Source organism: Myotis myotis, unplaced genomic scaffold, assembly GCF_014108235.1.
Source record: "Myotis myotis isolate mMyoMyo1 unplaced genomic scaffold, mMyoMyo1.p scaffold_m19_p_1, whole genome shotgun sequence".
Taxonomy (NCBI): domain Eukaryota; kingdom Metazoa; phylum Chordata; class Mammalia; order Chiroptera; family Vespertilionidae; genus Myotis; species Myotis myotis.
Window position 1 is genome coordinate 64675779 of NW_023416313.1, and position 21168 is coordinate 64696946.

At 36.9% G+C, this 21168-nt stretch overlaps 1 protein-coding gene across 12 annotated transcripts in view; it reads left to right on the forward strand.

Annotated features, from left to right (window-relative positions):
• Window positions 1-21168, forward strand: part of PDLIM5 (PDZ and LIM domain 5) — a 212133-nt gene that overhangs the window by 38037 nt on the left and 152928 nt on the right. Inside the window, exon 1 of one of the 12 annotated variants that reach the window (XM_036339957.1) lies at window positions 16655-16888. The exons of the other annotated variants lie outside the window; for them this stretch is intronic. The gene's annotated coding sequence lies outside the window, so the exon portion shown is untranslated. Of the gene's footprint in view, window positions 1-16654; window positions 16889-21168 lie in introns of those variants that run through there. 12 annotated transcript variants of the gene reach the window in all.

Here is a 21168-nt window from a genome sequence, read left to right on the forward strand (position 1 = left end):
TAGCCAAATCCTATTTCTCTCCTGTTATCCATCTTTGCTAGTTTTCAAAGTTATTTCTCTTAGGCTTATTCATTTAGTCATGTTAGCACTCTAGGATTCTAACAGTAATATATCTCCCTTTGGTTATGTGTTATTGTACCAGAGCTATGTCATTAAGTGATATGATAAAAATGTTCTATAAAAAAAAGCATTTGTTTTACATACTGCCTGGCCAGTGTACAGGGTGGGAGCAAAGTAGGTTAACAGTTGTGACTATGTGAAACACAAAATTTATTCTTATATTATTTATTAGTTACTGTCTTATTTTCCATATGAACAACTGTAAACTGACTTTTGCCCCACCTGTATAATGCAGTTGGGAAATTATGTGGTTGAAGTGAATTAGTATATTAGTATTATGCTTAAGAAATATTGTTATCTCCAATGGCTCTTCTACCTCTTAAAAAACAAATCATGTGACATCTGTGTGGTGAAAGGCCAAAAGGTTATTAATCTGGCCTAAGGATGTTTAGGAGGTCTCAAAGGTCCTCCTCAGGATCAGGAATGCAGAACTGGGGTGTCAGTGTGTTTCTGTGAGATCTCTTAGATTCACCTCTCAAATCCTATACAACTAAATTGTATCACCATTATATTAGTTATATTTTTTATGCTCTAGTCACTGATACAGATCTATAGATTACTGCCTATAAATATCTAGCTTAGTGCAAGCATTTCTTTCCTTAAAATGGTCTTAATTTTTATTTCTTTTGTATTTTGAAACACATAATCAAATAATAAAGGATTCTATTAGATAAGGATCCTTTATTTTTAAATATATTTTTATTGATTTTCAGAGAGGAAGGGAAAGGGAGAGAGAGACAGAAACATTAATGATGAGAGAGAATCATTGATTGGCTGCCTGCTGCACGCTCCACACAGGGGATCAAGCCCACAATCCAGGCATGTGCCCTTAACTGGAATTGAACCTGGGATCCTTCAGTCTACAGGCCGATGCTCTATCCACTGAGCCAAACTGGCTAGGGCAGTTCCTTCAGCTTTTGGTAAATTATGTAATGTTTCATATGTGGCCTGTAGATAAAAATGCTGTACTTATTTATAGGGTTGAGGCTCTAGGAGATAAAAGGAAGCTCTTGTGAGTAGGATATATTGAATGTTAGACTGTAAGCTCTCTAGACCAGTGGTTCTCAACCTTCCTAATGCCGCGACCCTTTAATACAGTTCCTCATGTTGTGGTGACCCCCAATTTCATTGTTACAAATTGAACATAATTAAAGCATAGTGATTAATCACAAAAACAATATGTAATTATATATGTGTTTTCGGATGGTCTTGGGCAACCCCTGTGAAAGGGCCATTCAACCCCCAAAGGGGTCGCGACCCATAGGTTGAGAACCGCTGCTCTAGACTAAAGTGCTGAGATGACTTTTCTTATGAGAAAGTTTTGGGTGACAAACACTGCAATTTTCCTATTCAGTACTTTTCATGCTCCTTTTCTATTACTACCAGTACCCTCTTTTTTGGAGGGGGAATAACAATGAGCCCAGCTAAGAGATTGCCTTTGTAGACTCATTGCAGTATAGTCTAAGTACATGCTTGCTAGGCTTTTTTATCTATCTATCTATCTGTCTAGAAGCTTAAGTGACTGTTGTTATCGAACGACTGGAATGACCAGTTGCTATGACACGCACTGACCACCAGGGGGCAGATGCTCCGTGCAGGAGCTGCCCCCTGGTATTCAGTGTGCTCCCACAGCCAGCTGCCTGCGGCCCCCTCCCCCCCTCCAGCTGGCCAACCTCCCTTGGCCCCTGCCTCCTTCCTGCCCCTGGCCCGCAGGCCCTGATCGGCCTGGACCCAATGGGCCCTGATTGCTGGTCAAGCCTAGGGACCCCACCCATACACGAATTTGTGCACTGGGCCTCTAGTATTTCTATATTTTCCCTGAGTCAGGAGCACCGCCCACCCTGCCCAACCCCATTCCCTATTAATTTCCTTTTTGTCCTTATCAGGAAAATAGATATGGTGCTTGGACTTTCTTGCTATCACTTGTGACAATTAAAAAGTAGAAGAAATCTATGTATATGGATGACTGAGGGTAAAGATTGAAGGAGCCTGGGGTAGTGATGTTACTGTGGAATGGCCTCAGACTGCCTGCCTATCTGTGCACTTCTCTTTATGAAGAAAATAATTTCTTTTTCATTAAAACTACTGTAGAAGGGTTTTTTGGTATGTGCAGCTGAATACAGTCCAAACTTTGCTGCATAAGAAACATTTCGTTTTATCTCATTCAGAGCCTTGGTTACTAAAAGCTTTTAGTACCCCACAGATACTTTGTTAGTGAACTTGGAGCAGTGTAGAACCTGATCAGTTTAGGTGAAGAAGTTGTAAGAAAAAACACACACATATTGGCATGTAATTTGCACATAATTTATCACCAAGAACCATGATTCAAGACTGTTCTCCTGAATAATAAATTGAAAACTTTGGATCCAGCTTAAGTTCTTGCAGTTTGGTTTCTGTGAGTTGCTTGCAACTTTCTTACCTCTTACAGCCTGACCATTTCTTAAAAGGCATAGCAACTAAGACGGATGGTGAATGGCACACTTCCAAGCTAAAGACACAAGTAAACAGACCTTTCTATGAAATTGAATTTAGACATCTTTAAAATAGAACAAGTGCACATTTTAAAGTGTTTGTTCATTTTGAGTCAGTTCTTTAGCAATGCCAATTTCAGTTTAGCTAGTAGCATTTTTGAGGCCTCCTGGTTAAGCATATGTTTTGCATTCTCCCTCTTTATTGGGCTGTTTCAGTCGTCATAAAATACCTTGCCTTTTACTAATCCAAATGCCATAAAGAATTTGCCTTAAGGGCAGTTATCTCTCCATGAGTTAAGTTGTAAGAGTATAAGGAAGTGAAATAAACAGAGAATACAGCTCATCTCCTTTTATGGAAAACAATTTTGCAGGAAGAATTACTTTGTACACCTCCCATTGAGAGTCAGGCATTTCAGAAGATGTCACTTTTGAAGTGGTCATAAAGGTGTGTTTTCACCTGTTGAGGAAGTAAAAGTAATCCTAGAAGATTTGGCAGTTCTTTAGTCTCAGATAGTATGTGGGCTCTTTTTAGTCATGGGGAAATAGGATAGATCAGAGGTCGGCAAACTCATTAGTCAACAGAGCCAAATATCAACAGTACAATGATTGAAATTTCTTTTGAGAGCCAAATTTTTTAAACTTAAACCATATAGGTAGGTACATTGTTATTAACTTAATTAGGGTACTCCTAAGCTGGTCTTTGCTAAAAACGTCCTCAATCTGATTGAGGTACGTTCGCTGAGATTGACCCCTTCCAACTTTCCCATCCACACTCGTCTTGTATACTTGTATACTTGTTTTGTCTGTCTCCTTTCTGCGCATGGGCCACAAAGTTCCAGTCGCACTGTACGTGTGCGCCCGCACGTGGTATTTTGTGGAAGAGCCACACTCAAGGGGCCAAAGAGCCACATGTGGCTTGCGAGCTGTGGTTTGCCGACCACTGGGATAGACAATTGAGACAAGTGGTGGTTCTAGCAGCTGTGAACCAGGCACAGATCAGTCTGGGACACCCTGTCCCAGGTTCTAGAACTTCCAGGCTGATTGGGAATGTTTGATCATCTTAGGTTATATAACATGCAGTTCCCATGAATGCATATACATGTATGTTATTTATACTCTGGACAGACATTTGTATATGAATGATAAATGTCATATAAATTATGAATTCATTCTTGAGTTTGGCTATCAAGTAGTTAAAATTTGTTGCTTTTATGGTTTTGGTCATAATATGAACCTTACTAGTTGTAGAATGCCAAAAATATTGACTAAGTATCTGTAACATCTTTTAAAACACCAATTTTTTAATCTAAAAATTAAAGTTTAATGATACTTGTCAAATATTCAAATAATATGAAAATGTACAAAAGATAAAATAAAATTCCCCAGCCCCTTCCAACCTCCTTTCTTTCCAGGTGTAATATTTTCAACTTTTACTCTTCCTTTCTGTGTTCTAAATAGGCATCAGTTTCCTCCCACAAATAAATGTTGTTCAGCAACTTTCCTTAAAAAAGAAAAAAACATATCATGAATATGTTTCCAGATTAATACATATAGACATTTATCATTGGTACATAATTTATGTATCAAAGTGTTTGATGTTGTAATTATTTTTTAGGTCCAGAAGTTTTTTTTAAAACAAACGTATGCTTATTTACTTCCCAATACATACGTTTATGTGGCTGTTAATAACAAAAAAGTAAAATACAGATTGTGGGTAATTTTATTAATGAGTGTTATGATGAGTTATATGCACATTTCAATTAAAGTTAATTAAGAATTTGAAAAATTACTTAAACATCTTTGTAAGTAATGATTAAAATATTATAAACTGTTTATGATATTTTTCTATGTACTTCATTCTGTGTAAAATAATATATGAATGATTTAGATTATACTTTAAATATTTTAAAACTTTGACATATATACCTTCTATTCAATTTTTTTCAAAATTAAAAATATGTAACTGATAGTGTTATGTCAATTATACCTCAATAAAAGTGTGTATTTAAAGATTAATAAGTATAATAGAGAGAATTGAAACCCCATATGCTCTATATTATTTATTTATTGTACTTAAAATTCCTGACCATGTCCTTCCATATAACAGTAGATAAAGAATTGGTGAGATGACCCGAAGGAGTAGATGATCAAAATTAATTTATTATGGACACATTATATTTTATCTTTCTAAAATTTCTCTTTATAATATTTTGATATTCATAATCCTGTTTTATGTAGGCTGATATTAAAATGTTAGTGTTTCTGGTAATTGTACAAATGGTAAATGGCAACCAAAGCCAATTTAGGATTAAAAAAAGTTGTGACTGGTCTGCTAATCATAATCCATATGTGAACGTTTGAAAGATGATTTTCAAGAAGTGATGATTCATGAAGGTAAATGATTCTTTTAGACTACCATTTTTATAAATTACAATGTTGTAGGGATAAGTAAGTGAGTAAATTAATTTAAATTCTACCCAGAAGAAGGTAGACCATTGGCATGGACCAATGTCTCTGTGGACATTTTGGACAGGACCAAATATCTGCTAATCATCCTGAGGTATACACATACATATTATAAAATGATCACCAGAATAAGGTTAGTTAACACCTCTATCACCTCACATAATTATTTATTTTTTTTGTGGTGAGAATATTTAATATCTCTCTTAGCAACTTTCAAGTGTATAATATAGTATTGTTAACTATAGTCACCATGCTGTATATTAGGTCGCCCGAATCTGTTCATCTTATAACTGGACTAGAGACCCCGTGCACAAATTCGTGCACCAGTGGGGGGGGGTGTCCCTTGGTCTGGCCTGTGGGATCAGGCTGAAACTGGCTGAAACGGGCTCTCTGACATCCCCCAAGGGGTCCTGGATTGCGAGAGGGTGCAGGCCAGGCCGAGGAACCCCAGTGGTGTACAATCGGGGCTGGGAAGGGACGCAGGAGGTTGGCCAGCCGGAGAGGGACCGTGGGAGGGCTCCAGGGCATATTAGGCCCATCTTGCTCAGTCCCAATTGCCCGAACCCCACCAGCAAGCTAACCTATCAGTCGGAGTGTCTGTCCCCTGGTGGTCAGTGCATATCATATCAACTGGTCAATCAGTCAACTGTCTTCCCCCTGGTGGTCATTGTATGTCATATCAAGCTGTTGAGCAGCCTCAGCGTATCATTAGCATGTTACACTTTGATTGGTTGAACGGATGACTGGATGACCAGACACTTAGCATATTAGGCTTTTATTATATAGGACTGAGTATCTTCATTTGCTTTTTTGCTATTTGTATATTTTCTTTAGTGATGTGTCTTCTACTTTTTTCACCTAACAGGATTCCATTAAGAATAAAGATCATATATTTATTGACATTGAAAGAGATATAATTCCATAATTATTTTAATTATGGAATAGTATTTAATTTCATGAGTGTATTATAATTTTTCAAAAATCCAAACCTTAAAGATGGCCATTTACCATTATAAAAGCTGCTGTTCTAAAATAAACATCTTGCACTCTTTTTTGAGTAAGTACTTACAGATCTTATTACTGTGGCCACAGTTTATGTAATTTTAAGGTTTTCAATAATTATTGTCAAATTTTCCTCAAGAAAACTTTTACTCCAACAGTGGAAGCATTTGAGAGGAACAGAAAAACCATTAGAAGCATGCATTGATCATAGAATATCGTAATCTACCTTCTCTTTCTACACAATAGATCTTGACTTTCTTGTCTCTAGGTCATTGAAACTTTTCTCCCTCTGATACATGTCTTTTTATATATTATTAAGACTTTTAGCCCTAACCAGTTTGGCTCAGTGGATAGAGCGTTGGCCTTCGGACTAAAGGGTCCCAGGTTCAATTCCGGTCAAGGGCATGTACCTTGGTTGCGGGCACATCCCCAGTAGCGGATGTGCAGGAGGCAGCTGATCCATGTTTCTCTCTCATGGATATTTCTAACTCTCTATTTCTCTCCCTTCCTCTCTGTAAAAAATCAATAAAATATATATATATATATTTTTAAAAAGACTTTTATAGCTACATCTCTGTGTGCTTTTCTGCTCTGTATGCCTAAATATTCCCACACATTTTTTAGAGGTAAAACTAATGTGGCCCTCCTCAGTGAATTCTTTCTCAATTTCAGTCCCATAGTGTAAGTTTATTTTAAGCATGCACTACATTTTAAATATTTGTTTTTGAATTCCAGAAGCTGCCATTATGCTTGGCGTATAGAAATGGTTTTCCTCAATACTGATTAGTTAAATTATGCCTGGATCAAATCGGGTTTATTATCTGTATTATATTCTACAGTTTGTATTAATGCTATAGTCAAAGATAATTGATGTGATTATATCCCTAACTACTAACATTATACTAAAGATCCCACTTTGGTTTGAGAATGTAGATGACATCAACACATATATTAAAGTATTTTATTATAATCTCAAGTGACCCAACTGTATAAACATAGTCTTATTTTACTATTTAGGATTTCAGAATAAAATATTTTGTTAAACTTTAAGCTTAAGATTTTCTGTTAAGTTATGGTAACCTATAATTATGGTTTAATTAAGGTTGTGTTATAAGTTGACCTTTTCACATCTTCTGTTAGGCAGCTTGGCAAAAATTAAAATAGAACTTAGTTTTTTTGTGTGTGTTTTTTTAAAAGATTCAGCATTGTAGTTATTTGTCTATCTCCTCTAGGCTTATAGATTTGTCCATCAAGCAGTGAAAACATAATTTTCATATAATGAACCATCTAGGATATTTTTAAAAAATTAAAATCTTTTGACTATTAAGTGGAAATTACTAAGTAGTTGTATTACTTGCTGTGTAGGTAAAAACAGGAACGACTATTCTGTTGCCAGTAATAGAATTTTTGTGGTAGTCTTACTAAATTGAGGAATATGTAAGAGGACATTTTTATGAAGATCAGTACAAGCTGTTTTCCAGTAAAGTCTGGGGCAATGTTTTATTTTTGCAACTTGAACAATACTAATGCAGCAGTTGAAGTATTGTGGGGCTTCTTTGGCCAACACAGTGATGCCCAGAAAATGTCTGGGCTGATGGCTTGCCAGATGCACATCTGACCTAATGAAGGCGAAACCAACCAACCACTCACTGCCAATTTCAGGTTCCATTTGACTTAATCCTAAACACTAGAGCAGCGTTTCTCAACCTGTGGGTCGCAACCCCTTTGGGGGTCGAACGACCCTTTCACAGGGGTCGCCTAAGACCATCGGAAAACACATATATAATTACATATTGTTTTTGTGATTAATCACTATGCTTTAATTATGTTCAATTTGTAACAATGAAATTGGGGGTCACCACAACATGAGGAACTGTATTAAAGGGTCGCGGCATTAGGAAGGTTGAGAACCACTGCACTAGAGCATAAATAGGTAACAGCCTACAGATTCAGTTAGTTTCAGAAAAGTCAGATTTATCTAAAATTATATCTCATTGTAGTTCCTCTGTAAATTTTCACTGATGGTTAAATAATAAGCATTTACATTTACTTTCTGATTTCAGAAGCCTAGCAGGTTTGATACTTTCAAGCTCATACTAAATTAGTGAATTGTGATTTAATATTTGCTTAAGAATATGCACTGATGCAGGTCCCCCCCCCCCCCCCAAAGACTAGTTTATGTATGATTCTTTGCCATAGGTATTATTTTTCCCAAAGGAAGGCATTGTCAATGGATTTAGTTGAATTAAATCCTGTGATGTTATTGTCTTTCTAGTGATATTGCTGAACATATGTAGGCATGACTTAACAACAACATATTTAGTGTCAATAAAATCTCTTTGTATTTTAAAGTTGAGAAGATAATTGATTTTTTATCAATTGCCTTTTATTTAAAGAAGTGAAAATAATCTAGACATATAACATCAATATCCTAATATTATAGGAAAAAAGGTAAAGGAACATCTGATACGAAGTGAACTGTATAGTTACCATTGTATGATACAAAATTCATTTTGGAAAGATAATGAATTTACCTACTGTGTTCATTTAAGGTGTGTGTGTGTGTGTGTGTGTGTGTGTGTGTGTGTGTGTGTGTTGGTTTTTTTTTTTTTTTTTTGCGATTACTTGGATGTTCCTCTCAAATAAAGTGGGAAAACACCTTTGTGAGTTATTTTGGAGTTCAGCTTAAAGCTTGCTAATAGTGTGGCTTCTCTGCTGCATATCACAAAGACATGAAACAACTTCATTTAATAAAATGGAAATCTGTTTTGTGTTAACTATATATGTTATTGCCACATAGAAGAATGTGAATCTAGAGTGCTGGCCTTAAGTTTTAAATCATAGATTTTGGACCACTGTTAGCACCAGCACTTTTCTCTTTGAAGCTGCCAGACTAAGTGTGTAGCTACATGCACTGAGGGAGTTTTAACTTGCTAGATAGCCTGAGAGGAAATTATTCAAGACTCCTTCTTGGAGAACTAAAATGGTTATTTTGCTACTGCTTAGCTAAACCTACATTCACAGCCAGTAATCCAAATGAAGAGTGACCTGGGCTTTGAGATCAGGGCTAAGCATTGGGAAACCAAATGTGTGTCCTTTAAAAAGTAGGCTCATTTGGATTGTACCTGCAGAGAAATATTACTTTCACATTTATTCTCCACTCAAATTCAGTGGCTAAATCAACAGATACTTTTGTGTTTTCATATATTTCATTGACTTTTTATATATTTTGCTATTGTAATGATGTATTCCCAACTCAGAATCTTCATACTACTGATCTTTTTTTTTTTTTTTTAAAAGAACAGTTTATTGATTTTTAGAGAGAGAGGAAGGGCCAAGGAGAGAGAGAGAGAGAGAGAGAGAGAGAGAGAGAGAGACATTGATGTGAGAGCAGAACATCAACTGACTGCCTCCTGAATGCCCCCCATACTCTCTGGGCATGTGCTCTGACCAGGAATCTGACTAGGAATCGGACCTGTAACCCTTGGTGCTCAGATGACGCCCAACCAACTGAACCACACTGGCCAGGGCCATATTGATCTTATTGAAATTCTCTCTGCCTGGCTAACACCTGGACTTTGTCACCTGGTTGACATCTACAGTGGATGAGATATCCATATTATTTATTCTCATGATTCCTTACATTTAAGAAGGTAGTACATTTATGAGAGTTGTATTGCAGTACCATAATTTTGCTAATTATTTATTCTACTTTCTGTGCTACACAAAGATAGAAACTATATTTTTGTTGTTGTTGTTCACGGCTGTATTGCCTATTTCTCATTGCCTACTTATGCTTAATGGATACATACAGGATGAATGAATACATGCATGTATCCATTGTAAGATGAGGAAGGGGAAACTGAATTAGGAGGGAAGATCTCTGAATAATATATGCCGGAAGCCGGTCCATCCTTGCTGCTTGACACAGTCGCTGCAGGAAAGAAACATCTGCACAGCATATGTTTCAAGGGACCTGGCGTATATAGCATACTGTTCTTAATATGTTTGCTCCCCTTAGCGCTGTGTGTTTTAACCAAGGTCACCTCTCCAAGAAAGGTTGTTTCCCCAGGTAGGGATTTTTCCCTGAAGTCAGGGAGGGGATAAAACTCCTTAACTAAGTGCCAGGCGGGTAGTTAATCACTTTAACTACAAACAATCATGCTTAAGCTACATAATCTTTACTCCCTGGAATGGAGATAAGAAACGCCCTAACCTTTGCAATAGAAATTGACAGGATTAAAATCAACTGGTATAAATACGGATGTAACAAGACAATAAACACCAGAACTTCGCTGGAGATCCAGACCAGAACTTGGCTGGAGATCCTGGCTAGAGATCCTGGCTAGGCTGCTGATCAACTGAACGCTGTCTCCGTGTCATTCCTTCTTCGCCGACTCCATCCACACCTTTGGGGACCCCTGGACCTGCTGGGGTTGGACCCCAGCAAATATATATATATAAAGTTTTGAGGTTCTTTTTTTGATTAAAGCTGTTTCTCTTCATTATGTGACTTCATAATTATAACTGTCTGATAGCTCAAACGATAGGTATAAAATCTGTTGGTGGTGTAAATACAGGGAGAAGAAACTTTACACAAAGGTTTTTTTTTTTTTAAAAAAAAAACTAAACAGTTTAGTTAAGCAAAGAAACAGTTCACTCATTTCTTCCACTCCACTCCCCACCCCCCTCCTCTGGCAAATATATATATATATATTTACATTGGGGACTGAAGGCTGGGTAAAGAAAGGAAGGAGAATATAAAAAAAGATACAAAATAAAAAATGTTTTGCTATTCATGCTTTAATATGCTATAAATAAAATAAGTTGTAGCAACTGAAATATTTTAAATTTTTTTTTTAAATATATTTTATTGATTTTTTACAGAGAGGAAGGGAGAGAGATAGAGAGTTAGAAACATCGATGAGAGAGAAACATCGATCAGCTGCCTCCTGCACATCTCCTACTGGGGATATGCCCGCAACCAAGGTACATGCCCTTGACGGGAATTGAACCTGGGACCTTTTAGTCCGCAGGCCGACACTCTATCCACTGAGCCAAACCGGTTTCGGCTATTTTAAAATTTTTATTTACTTCTACTAATTTTTAAAATATAGAGGATAAAGAATAAAAATTTTAAATTTGCTCATAACTATATTACCCTTCTGTTAATTCCTATTAACAATGAGAAAAAAACATTATTTTGAAGTTTCTAAAAACATTTTAGCTCTTACAAAATGTATTTAGGGCATGGAAAGTGGTCTTTGATTTTTTAAAAAAATATATTTTATTGATTTTTTACAGAGAGGAAAGGAGAGGGATAGAGTTAGAAACATCGATGAGAGAGAAACATCGATCAGCTGCCTCCTGCACACTCCCCACTGGGGATGTGCCCGCAACCAAGGAATCAAACCTGGCACCCTTGAGTCCGCAGGCCGATGCTCTATCCACTGAGCCAAACGGGTTAGGGCTGGTCTTCGATTTTTTTAATACAGTGTTAGTCAAAGTGTTGTCCATGGAGTTGTCAATTTGTGATAACATAAGTTCAGAAATTGAGAGTATTTACAAATTTTTATAGCAATTTGACCTAATAATTTCATGTCTCTGGAATCAGATAATAAAAATTGGGGCTTATATATATTTTTAAAATTAATTTTTTGAATAACATTTTTGTTGCTGTATGTTTACTAAAATATTGGTCTGAAACAGATTTGACATTTTGTTAAAAAAATTAGTTCTTCTTAGATACTTTGAGAAGCCATACTCTATATTATGTCATTGATAAATTATATTGAGCTCGTCTTATTCCTCCACTCGACTCCTCAGAGAGAGGCTTTCATCATTATTCAAGGACATGCTGCTCACCAACATAAAAATGCTAGGAGGTAATGCCCCATTCTGGGAGGTAGAACTCTGCAGGCTGACTTCTTCACCAGAGGAGCCTATCAATTAGATTTTGCAGTAAGGTTAATTCAGGGATTTTTAAATGAATAAAGATTTTGGGAGCTCCATTATTTTCTGCCACTTTTCCTCTCTTCCTTCACTTTCTCTTTTTTATTTCTTCTCCTTCTTCCTCCTCCCTTTTCTTCTTCTTCTACTTCCTCTATTTCTCTTTCTTTTTGGTTTGGGTGGTTAGAAATTTTGACTGAGGGACTCTTTTTTTTAAAACTTGTGATGTTAAATACCTGTGTTCCTACGGGAAGCTAGATGAAGCTTAGAGAGAGTTAACCAGGGGTAGCAATTTAGAGGTAAGCTTAAAGTGAGAGCTATTTCCCTCTTGCTTTATCCAGTCTAGTTTATCTAAGTGGGAGGAACAGATTACTGGGATTTAGGGAATAAACTGTTCAAGGATAAACAGTGCATTTGGCTGGATGTGTGATGTGTTATCTCAGGAGGGAGAGTGTCAGGTGATGTGCCGTGTGGGAGGGCAGCCCATCTGGTGGTCATGAGATGGACTTTGGAATCATGCTTCCTGGATTCCAACCCCAGCACTATGACTTCTAACTCTGGGGCCTTAGGCTTATAATATAAACTCTCTCTGCCTTAGTTTCCTCACTTGTAAATTGGGAATGCTGGTACTTTGCAGTGTTTTGTTGAGGTTAAATGACTTAATACATGCAAAATATCGATACACTGCAATGTTGTTTTCCCTTCCTTCCTCTACTTCCCTGTTATTGGCGTCAAGCCTGTCTGTACTAGCTATCATGTTGAAATAGATACCTTTGTGGGTGTTGCCACTGGTGTGGGTCCCAGCCAAATATATTACAGGATGGGCACATGGTGAGGTTTCTTCCTTTCTAGTTTGCCATTTTGGAAGTTAGGGCTGGGTCATGTCTACCAGTTTGGGGTTTTCTTTTTGTTCTTTTTATGTTTTACATTGCTTTAAGGGAAAAAGTTTTTGGTTTGCAAATCATTTTGGAAGGCAAAATGCCCAGTGTTCCTTCTTCCTTTCTTGTTTCTTCCAAATAAAATACATATAACAAAAGAAAAATAATACTTATTTGAAAAAAACCTTTACTCTTGAAACTAGCTATATAACTCTTTAGAGAATTCTCAGTAAAAAAATTTATGTTTCTATTCCATTGGTTTAGTGCCAGAACAATTTATAGTTCACAAAGTGTGCCTGTGATTCAAGGATCTGTTGCAAGGAGTGTATTTCTTACCTGTTGCAAGGAATGTGTTTCTGAGAGATTAGACATTACATGTGAGCACATTGTTCTCTAGTTTATGGATGGTGTAACTGGAGAACTCATAGACTAATTAGAAGATTTTTCTCCTGGATTCAGAATTTTCTAACTCAAATAATATTGTATACTATTTTCCACCTTGCTTGGAAGTTGAGGAAATGGTTTATAATAATTGGCAGCAGAGAGTAATAGCTAAGCTAACAAGGGCTTGCTAGATTTTGTTGGTAATATATTCTTAATGTTTAACTTTTTGAATACATGTTTGCATACATCAAAATATCAAGGTGAAATGTTAACCTGTGAGATAAAAGAACAAAAGCAGCATTTTTTTTTTAAATATATTTTATTGATTTTTTACAGAGAGGAAGGGAGAGAGATAGAGAGTTAGAAACATCGATGAAAGAGAAACATCGATCAGCTGCCTCCTGCACATCTCCTACTGGAGATATGCCCGCAACCCAGGTACATGCCCTTGACCGGAATCGAACCTGGGACCTTTCAGTCCGCAGGCCGACACTCTATCCACTGAGCCAAACCGGTTTCGGCCAAAAGCAGCATTTTTATCTGTTATTTGACCTTTGTCATTTTACATGTAGAAATGAAAGGTTTTGTGAAAAGAAAAAGTAGAAAAGTATGTCTAGCTTAGTGCCTAGTTTGTAGCAAGTACTCAATAAATTGTAGTTAGTCTTATAAATATTAGTGTTTTTTAAAAATATATATATTTATTGATTTTAGAGAGGAAGGGAGAGGGAGAGAGAGATGGAAGCACCAATGATGAGAGAGAATCATTGATTGGCTGCCTCCTGCATGCCCCACACTGGTGATTGAGTCTTAAACCCTGGCATGTGACCTGATTGGGAATCGAACCATGACCTCCTGGTTCATAGGATGACACTCAACCATTGAGCCATGCCAGCCGAGCTAAATATTAGTTTTTAATTACACATTTTTAACAATTAAAAAGTATAACACTATGTTACCTCCCCCTCCATGCCCCAAATCCCCAGAAGATACCTTATGTGCTAGTGTATACCATGTATTCATTAACCATTTTCTGAAAGACGGGATCTCATGTCAGCTACTCTAACATAATTCAAATACTTTAAGTAAAATTGAAGTATAGTTGTAACCTGATCAGTATTGATAGGTTTTGATTGACACAAGAAAAGCTCTTTATAGATCCTAGACTACCTTCTGCTAGTAAATTCTTGTTTTCTCTAACAATAGTGGATTTAGTCTTCTCTTTATATATAAGTGACTCTGGGCTCTTACTCTGATGAGAAGAGATGGTTTGATTAATCAAAGTGGTAATGTCATGAGTGGATACAGAGTGAAATGAAACAGCAGACAGTATGCATCAGGCATATTCTACCAGGCAAATCAAAATTTTAGCCCCCTCCGCTGCCTCACTTCCACCCCTGTGCTGACTGGACAACTGGGAGCAGGGACATTGCTTGATATTTCCCTAGCTGCCATCAGCACCCTGCCCCCTGTCATGTCCCTATTACCCTGAGTTCAGAAGCATATGGTGTACCAACTGCACCAGAACAAGGCTCATTAGTGTTGCTCCAGTCTCTTTTACTCTTAATTAAAAAAATGAAAAGGAACACCAAAACAGTGGCACTGATGTAAGAACATTTCCTTTCCATTTCTAGCTGCCTTTTGTGATTGTGCATTTGCTGTCTGTGGAGGAAGTGAAACATCTAGAATAAATCAGTGTTTTGTGACTAGAGACCAGAATGCTTGAAGTCATCTACTAGCATGTGGTGCTATCTTGATAAAAGCCAACTATGGCTAGAGCAGGGGTGGGGAACCTTTTTTCTGCTATGTTTCCAAGGGCCATTTGGATGTTTATAACATAATTCGTGGGCTATACAAAATTATCAACTTAAAAATTAGCCTGCTATATTTGATCAAACATTTAATTAACTCAGCCCTAATTCCTTGGCAGGGACAGACGTTCCCCACCCCTAGTTTAGAGTTTAAAGGGTCCCTAGAACATTTGATCTAACTTCCTTGTATAGCTGAGCAGAATGAGGCCAGAGATGTAAATAAGTTGCCCAGGGTCACAGGATTTATTAGTGGTAAAGCTAGAATTATCCTCAGGTTTTTTTTATAATACTAAGAGTTGCAAGGGTATGGATAACAGACACTTTCTTACACAGTTTGCAGAATTATTAATAGCCACAGATAGCCCTGTGGCAGTCTAGTGTCATGAATCAAAACTTAATGTGCATACCTTTTTAAAAACAACTTCCAAAAAAAAATCGGATAAGTGTGCCAAAATAAATTTCTAATATAATTAATCACGTTATGTTTAACATAAGAGTAAAACAAATTGGAAATGAGTTAAATTACTAAATAATAGCCTATGTATTAAATACCTTTCATTTCCAGTGTGGTAATTAATCAATTGTTTATATTTTGTATTATGTTTCAGTCCATGTATAATGGACCTAAAGAGAAATATAGTCATTGCCTAGAAGGAGCATCCTTGCTGGTCTAATGGTTATAGTTTGAGATGAAATAAGGACAGAAGAAATGAAGAATAAGTATCTAGAAACTTTTGTAGTGTGACAGTAATTTTATGTCTACTGAATCTGATAATAAAAAATTTGATCTTATATTTTATCTGATTAATTTAAATTTTGTTTTTCCAGTAATTTATCATTATTATAGGTTACAGAACAATTGATATGTGGCAGAGTTGGGGGGGGGGTGTGACTTTCACCACAGATAGTGTCTTCCACCACAGATGGTTTGAGGAACCCCACTTTATGGAGAGTTGCATGCACATGTGAAAGGTTAAATAGTATAAAACAGTAGATGAGGGAAAGGGCCATGCCCATTCTTTTAGCCTTTTCTATGACTCAGTATTGAATCTAGTGGCTTATTGAAATAGGTCAGTGATTTTCAAACTTTTTCATCTCATGGCACACACAAACTAATTACTAAACTTCTGCTGTACACCAAAACCTATATTTTTTGCCTGCTGACCAAAAATAGGTATAATTTTGATCATTCACACCAGAGGGCTTTTATTATGTTGACTGTTGTCATTTTTTTATTTGACAAAGAGGTCAGTGCCCCTGACTTAATAGTCAGGTATGGCATGCTTTAAAAATACTTGTGGCATACCAGTTGAAAATCTCTACAATAGGCCTTATTAAATGTTAATAAATTACACTGAATATTTTGAAAGTTTCTTAAAAGCAAGTAAATTTTTTAAGCTACACTTATCTTCCACTAACATGTGAAATCATGATTTTGCGCCATTTTGAATAAATATTAATTCTGCTTTGAGTTCTTAAATTTTCTTGATGTTAATGGATTTTTGTTTGTTTTGAAACATCTTACTCTTGTGGATATTGAAGGGTTTGTGATTTTATTTTTATTTTATTTTATATTTTTGCTAGAAGTATGCTGCAATAGTGGTCTAGAAACCACATTTTGAGAAGCACTGGTCTAAGGTTTCATTAAATCATTAGTTCTTAATATTTTTTGGTCACAGATGCCTTTGGGAATTTGGGGAAAGCTATGCATACTTACACACAATTTCAAGGAATTCATCTCATCACTGAACAGAACCAAGTGAACAGGGATGGTTGAAATGTGTGGATTTCAGTTTTAATCTCTTTACAGGTAAACTAGAGTTCACCAATTCATTTTTAACCATTGTAGCTATCTAATTTTTTTCTTTACTGTTTTCCTTTCAGAGAAACACTAATTTCTCTTTCATTAACAAGTTTGCTTGACTTTGAGATGTTTGTAGATATGTTTTTTGTTTTGTTTTTAACTAACCACCATACTTTTTACTTTTTACATTTCTGGTAAAATTATAGTCAAACATTAACTGAAAAGCACATTAAATCTTTGGGCTTAAACACATGGATTAGCTATAAAATGAATGTGTTATGTGGCATCTTAATAGTGAATTATAGTTTAAGAAGGCATGTGTCAATTTTGGTAGGATGTTGGTAGAGAAAAATAAAGATGTTATTTCAAAAAAGAAGGGCTCATCTTGGGTAATGCATTTAGACAACTGGGACAAACTATGAGCAGAAGCCCTGTGTTTAAACTAGGTAGCCCAGTGGCTACATAGGGAAAGAGGCATAATCATCGGCTTACTTCCTTTGGTTTTGTAAGGCACAATGACATATACTTTGAGGTATTTGCCCCATTGCTACCATATAAGGTATATGCTCAGACTTTTGGGTAAAACTGACTACAGTTTGACTCATAAGCCAAAAAATAAAGCCCTTAGTTAAAGTAACCAGTGCTTACATGAGTCAGGATTTTACAAATGCACTCACAAACAGACATCAGTAATTGCTTGTGCTATCTCACCATTCTAACCTACAAAACGCCAAAGCATTTTATTTCACAGAAAAGGGTATTAAAATGAATGCAGAATAGCCTCCAATTTTATTTTATTCATTTTTATCCTCACCCGAGGATATGTTTATTGATTTGAGAGAGAGAAACTGTGATGTGAGTGAGAAACATCTATCAGTTTCCTTCTGTATGCACCCTGAATGGGGATGTGCCCTGACCTGTAACTGAACCCATAACCTTTTGGGTGTACAGGACAGTGCTCCAACCAACTGAGCTACCGGCCAGGGCGTAGCCTCAAGTTTTTAAGAGGCATGTTCACATTAGAAATCCAAGCCAGAGATTGGCATTTTATATATAGTTGAGTAGCATTCACAGGCTGGTCAAGGCACCAACATTGTATAGCAATAAATAGCTCAAGAACAACTTTAAGAGCTAAATAATATTGTGGGGCTGATCAATAAGCACCAGAGTGATAGTAAATAAATTGGGATTTGAAGAAAGCTTTAAAGGGTATGTTTGGGGGCGGGGGGAATTCAGCACTTCTCAAATGTTTTTTACTTCTCTCTTTAGTGGCTAAAAACTTCACCACTTTTGTTCATTTGTGATACTTGGTAGTGAATGAATAGCACTCATCATTCAGCAGGAAAGCAAGAGTTGTGAGTTCTCTATTTTGGTGTAATGCTCCTAAGTTCTTGCGTGTTTTGGGGGTGGAGGGTGTGTGCAAAAGTCACACTCATGGTTTTCTGGGAAGTATGTGGGAGATAAACACCTAGAGACTTTCAACCATAGGCTCATATGTCTGAATTCAAATTTTTATTCTTAAGTAGGTACTAGAAAATAACATTCTAAAGCAAAATTAAAGATTGACCATTAATCAGGTGTTTTTTAAAATAAGACTTTTCTCAGTGCATCCTCTGTCTCAAGAAAATTCTGTTGGTCAGAGTGGTATAATTTTATTAGTATATTTCTCCAAATTTTAGTAACATCACTGTTAGAAAAACAATAGCTTTTATTTTCCCATGGTTTAGTTCCCATGGTTTTCAGACATGGGAAATTTCTGTTAGTGTTTCCTTCTGTAGATGTCATATTTATATATTCCTTTTTCACATTTACTAAGTCTGAGAGCATTCCTGACATGCCCATGTTGTTAGGGTCATACATTTCCAAGCAGTCCATATTTGTTGAAAACATGCAGAAGGTTGAAAACTTGTACACTGGTAGTGGCTCATTTTATAGGTATTTGTCTCCAACTTGCTACCCATAGTAAGTGATCAGATAAGTACTAAAGTCAATTTCTTTTCAACCAGCATAGATCATTCTTAGTGAACATCTAACTATTAAAATGGTGTTATCTACATTATAAAATGATCTCTGTAATATACTTGGGCATGTATATCTTCAATAAATCATTTCTATTGCTGATACCTACTTTTTGAAGTTTGTAACTGCTGGGTCATTTCCAAGGGAGGGAAAATAGAAGGTTTGGGGTGCATATTGAGAATTCTCTATGATTTGGAAGGATACAATTCATTAGAGAATTTTAAGACAGTGTTGGAATTGCTGCTATGGCTAAACATTTTGCCTTTTTTTGAAAAAGCTTAGGGCAATATAGCAGCTGTTTTAAATAATTATTTTAAAGAGAAATATTAGGCAGCTTGAGTTATTTAAAATAATATCTACCACACTGGGTTCTTTTAAAAATGAAAACTCCATAGTGCTTTCATTGATTTTATTGTTTGTTTGTTTTGCTATGAGTTCAGTGATTGGTTTGTTTTTGTGATGTGTTGTCAAGAGGTAATAGTTACAGGAAGGGTTAACCTAGTAGGTATATATCTAAGCCCTTACGAATCCAAATAGCATACTTTTTTGATGATAAGATACATTTTTTATTTAGTATAATTTTTAGATCTTTGTCTAAGAGGAATGCTATCTTGAGATACTAATATTTTATTTTCCGAGCAGTTTTATAAGTATGTAGTGCTACTTTCCTTTTCATTAAAAAGTTTTAAGAAGACCCCTAGCCGGATAGCTCAGTTGTTTGGAGCATCGCCCAGGTATGCCAAGATTGTGGGTTTGATCCCACAATCCAAGAATCCACCAATGAATGCATAAATAAGTAGAATAACAAACCGGAGTCTCTTTCTCTCATCAATAAATAACAACTAAAAAATATTTTTAACGGAATGCTGCTGGAACTACACATTTATATGCAGACTAAGCATTTGGGAAAAGTTTAATTATGAATTTTATTTAAGTACAAGGAAGTTACTGACCTTTTAATGATACACATAAGTAATACTGTGAGTTAATTGGCTCTAAATTGTAGTTATTAATTATAGTCATTTAGATTATTTTAGTTAATTCAAATCAAAATGCAACATCTTTCTTTTATAATGAGTTATTGTTTTGATGTTCTGTTCAATTTAAATATATATATATTTTTTAAACATATTTTATTGATTTTTTACAGAGAGGAAGGGAGAGGGATAGAGAGTTAGAAACATCGATGAGAGAGAAACATGGATCAGCTGCCTCCTGCACATCTCCCACTGGGGATGTGCCCGCAACCCAGGTACATGCCCTTGACCGGAATCGAACCTGGGACCCTTCAGTCCGCAGGCAGACGCTCTATCCACTGAGCCAAACCGGCTTCGGCTCAATTTAAATATTATTTTGTGTATATGCACACAGATGGATAACACACCTAGAGATAAGGCCAGAATCTAGCTTACCAAGCCTGGGATACTCCTGACCCTTTCTGCCCTCATGGTCTTGTTCCCTGTTCCACTCCCTCCCTATACCAGTACCCTCCTGTGTTCCCCTTGTTGTGTGTTCTCTTGTTTTCTTTCCTTCCTGTCCTTCTCTGACCACCAAATTCAAGTCTCTTCATGAACATCACCTTATTGATTCTTATCCTTTGGCTCTTAGTACAATGTCAACACCTAACTCCTGGGAAGTGGTGATATGAGGTCACCATTCTGTGGGAATGGAGTTTGGAAAATTCAGACTTGGATAGTGGTAGACAGAGGACACGGTCAGCTGGTTTCCTAATTCTGTGGCATATTGAACTCTATTGCTGAGTGAGGGGAAGGTGTTTAGGCTTAGAGAGGCAGAGAGAAGAGAATGAAGAGGAATATTTGGTCTTCATTTAAGGAGAGAAGGGAAAAGCCAGAAGCTCTGGCTGGTCATTTTGAAAAACTGTCTTCCTGTCCCTAAGGTCCTTGAAGCAGGTATCCAACCTGTGTGAATTGGTGGCATTCTATAATTAACTAGTGGCCCAGTGCACGAATTTGTTCACTGGTGGGGTCCAGCTGCCTGCCCCAATGAGAGCCGATCGGGGCTGGGGTGGAGGTGGGGGGAGGGGATGTGGGAGGTTGGCTGGCCGGCCCCACCCTCAATTGAAGTGTGGAGGGCCAATTGGGAGCAGGGCTGGCCGGGGGGAGGGGCTATGGGCAGTTGGCTGGCCGGCCCTTCCCCCTATCAGGGTGTGGGGGCCGGGGCTGCGGGAGGTTGCGGGGGTGGGGGGGGCAATCAGGGCCCCAATCAGGCTGATTGGCCGCTGCAGTGAGCATCATAGTGACTGGTCG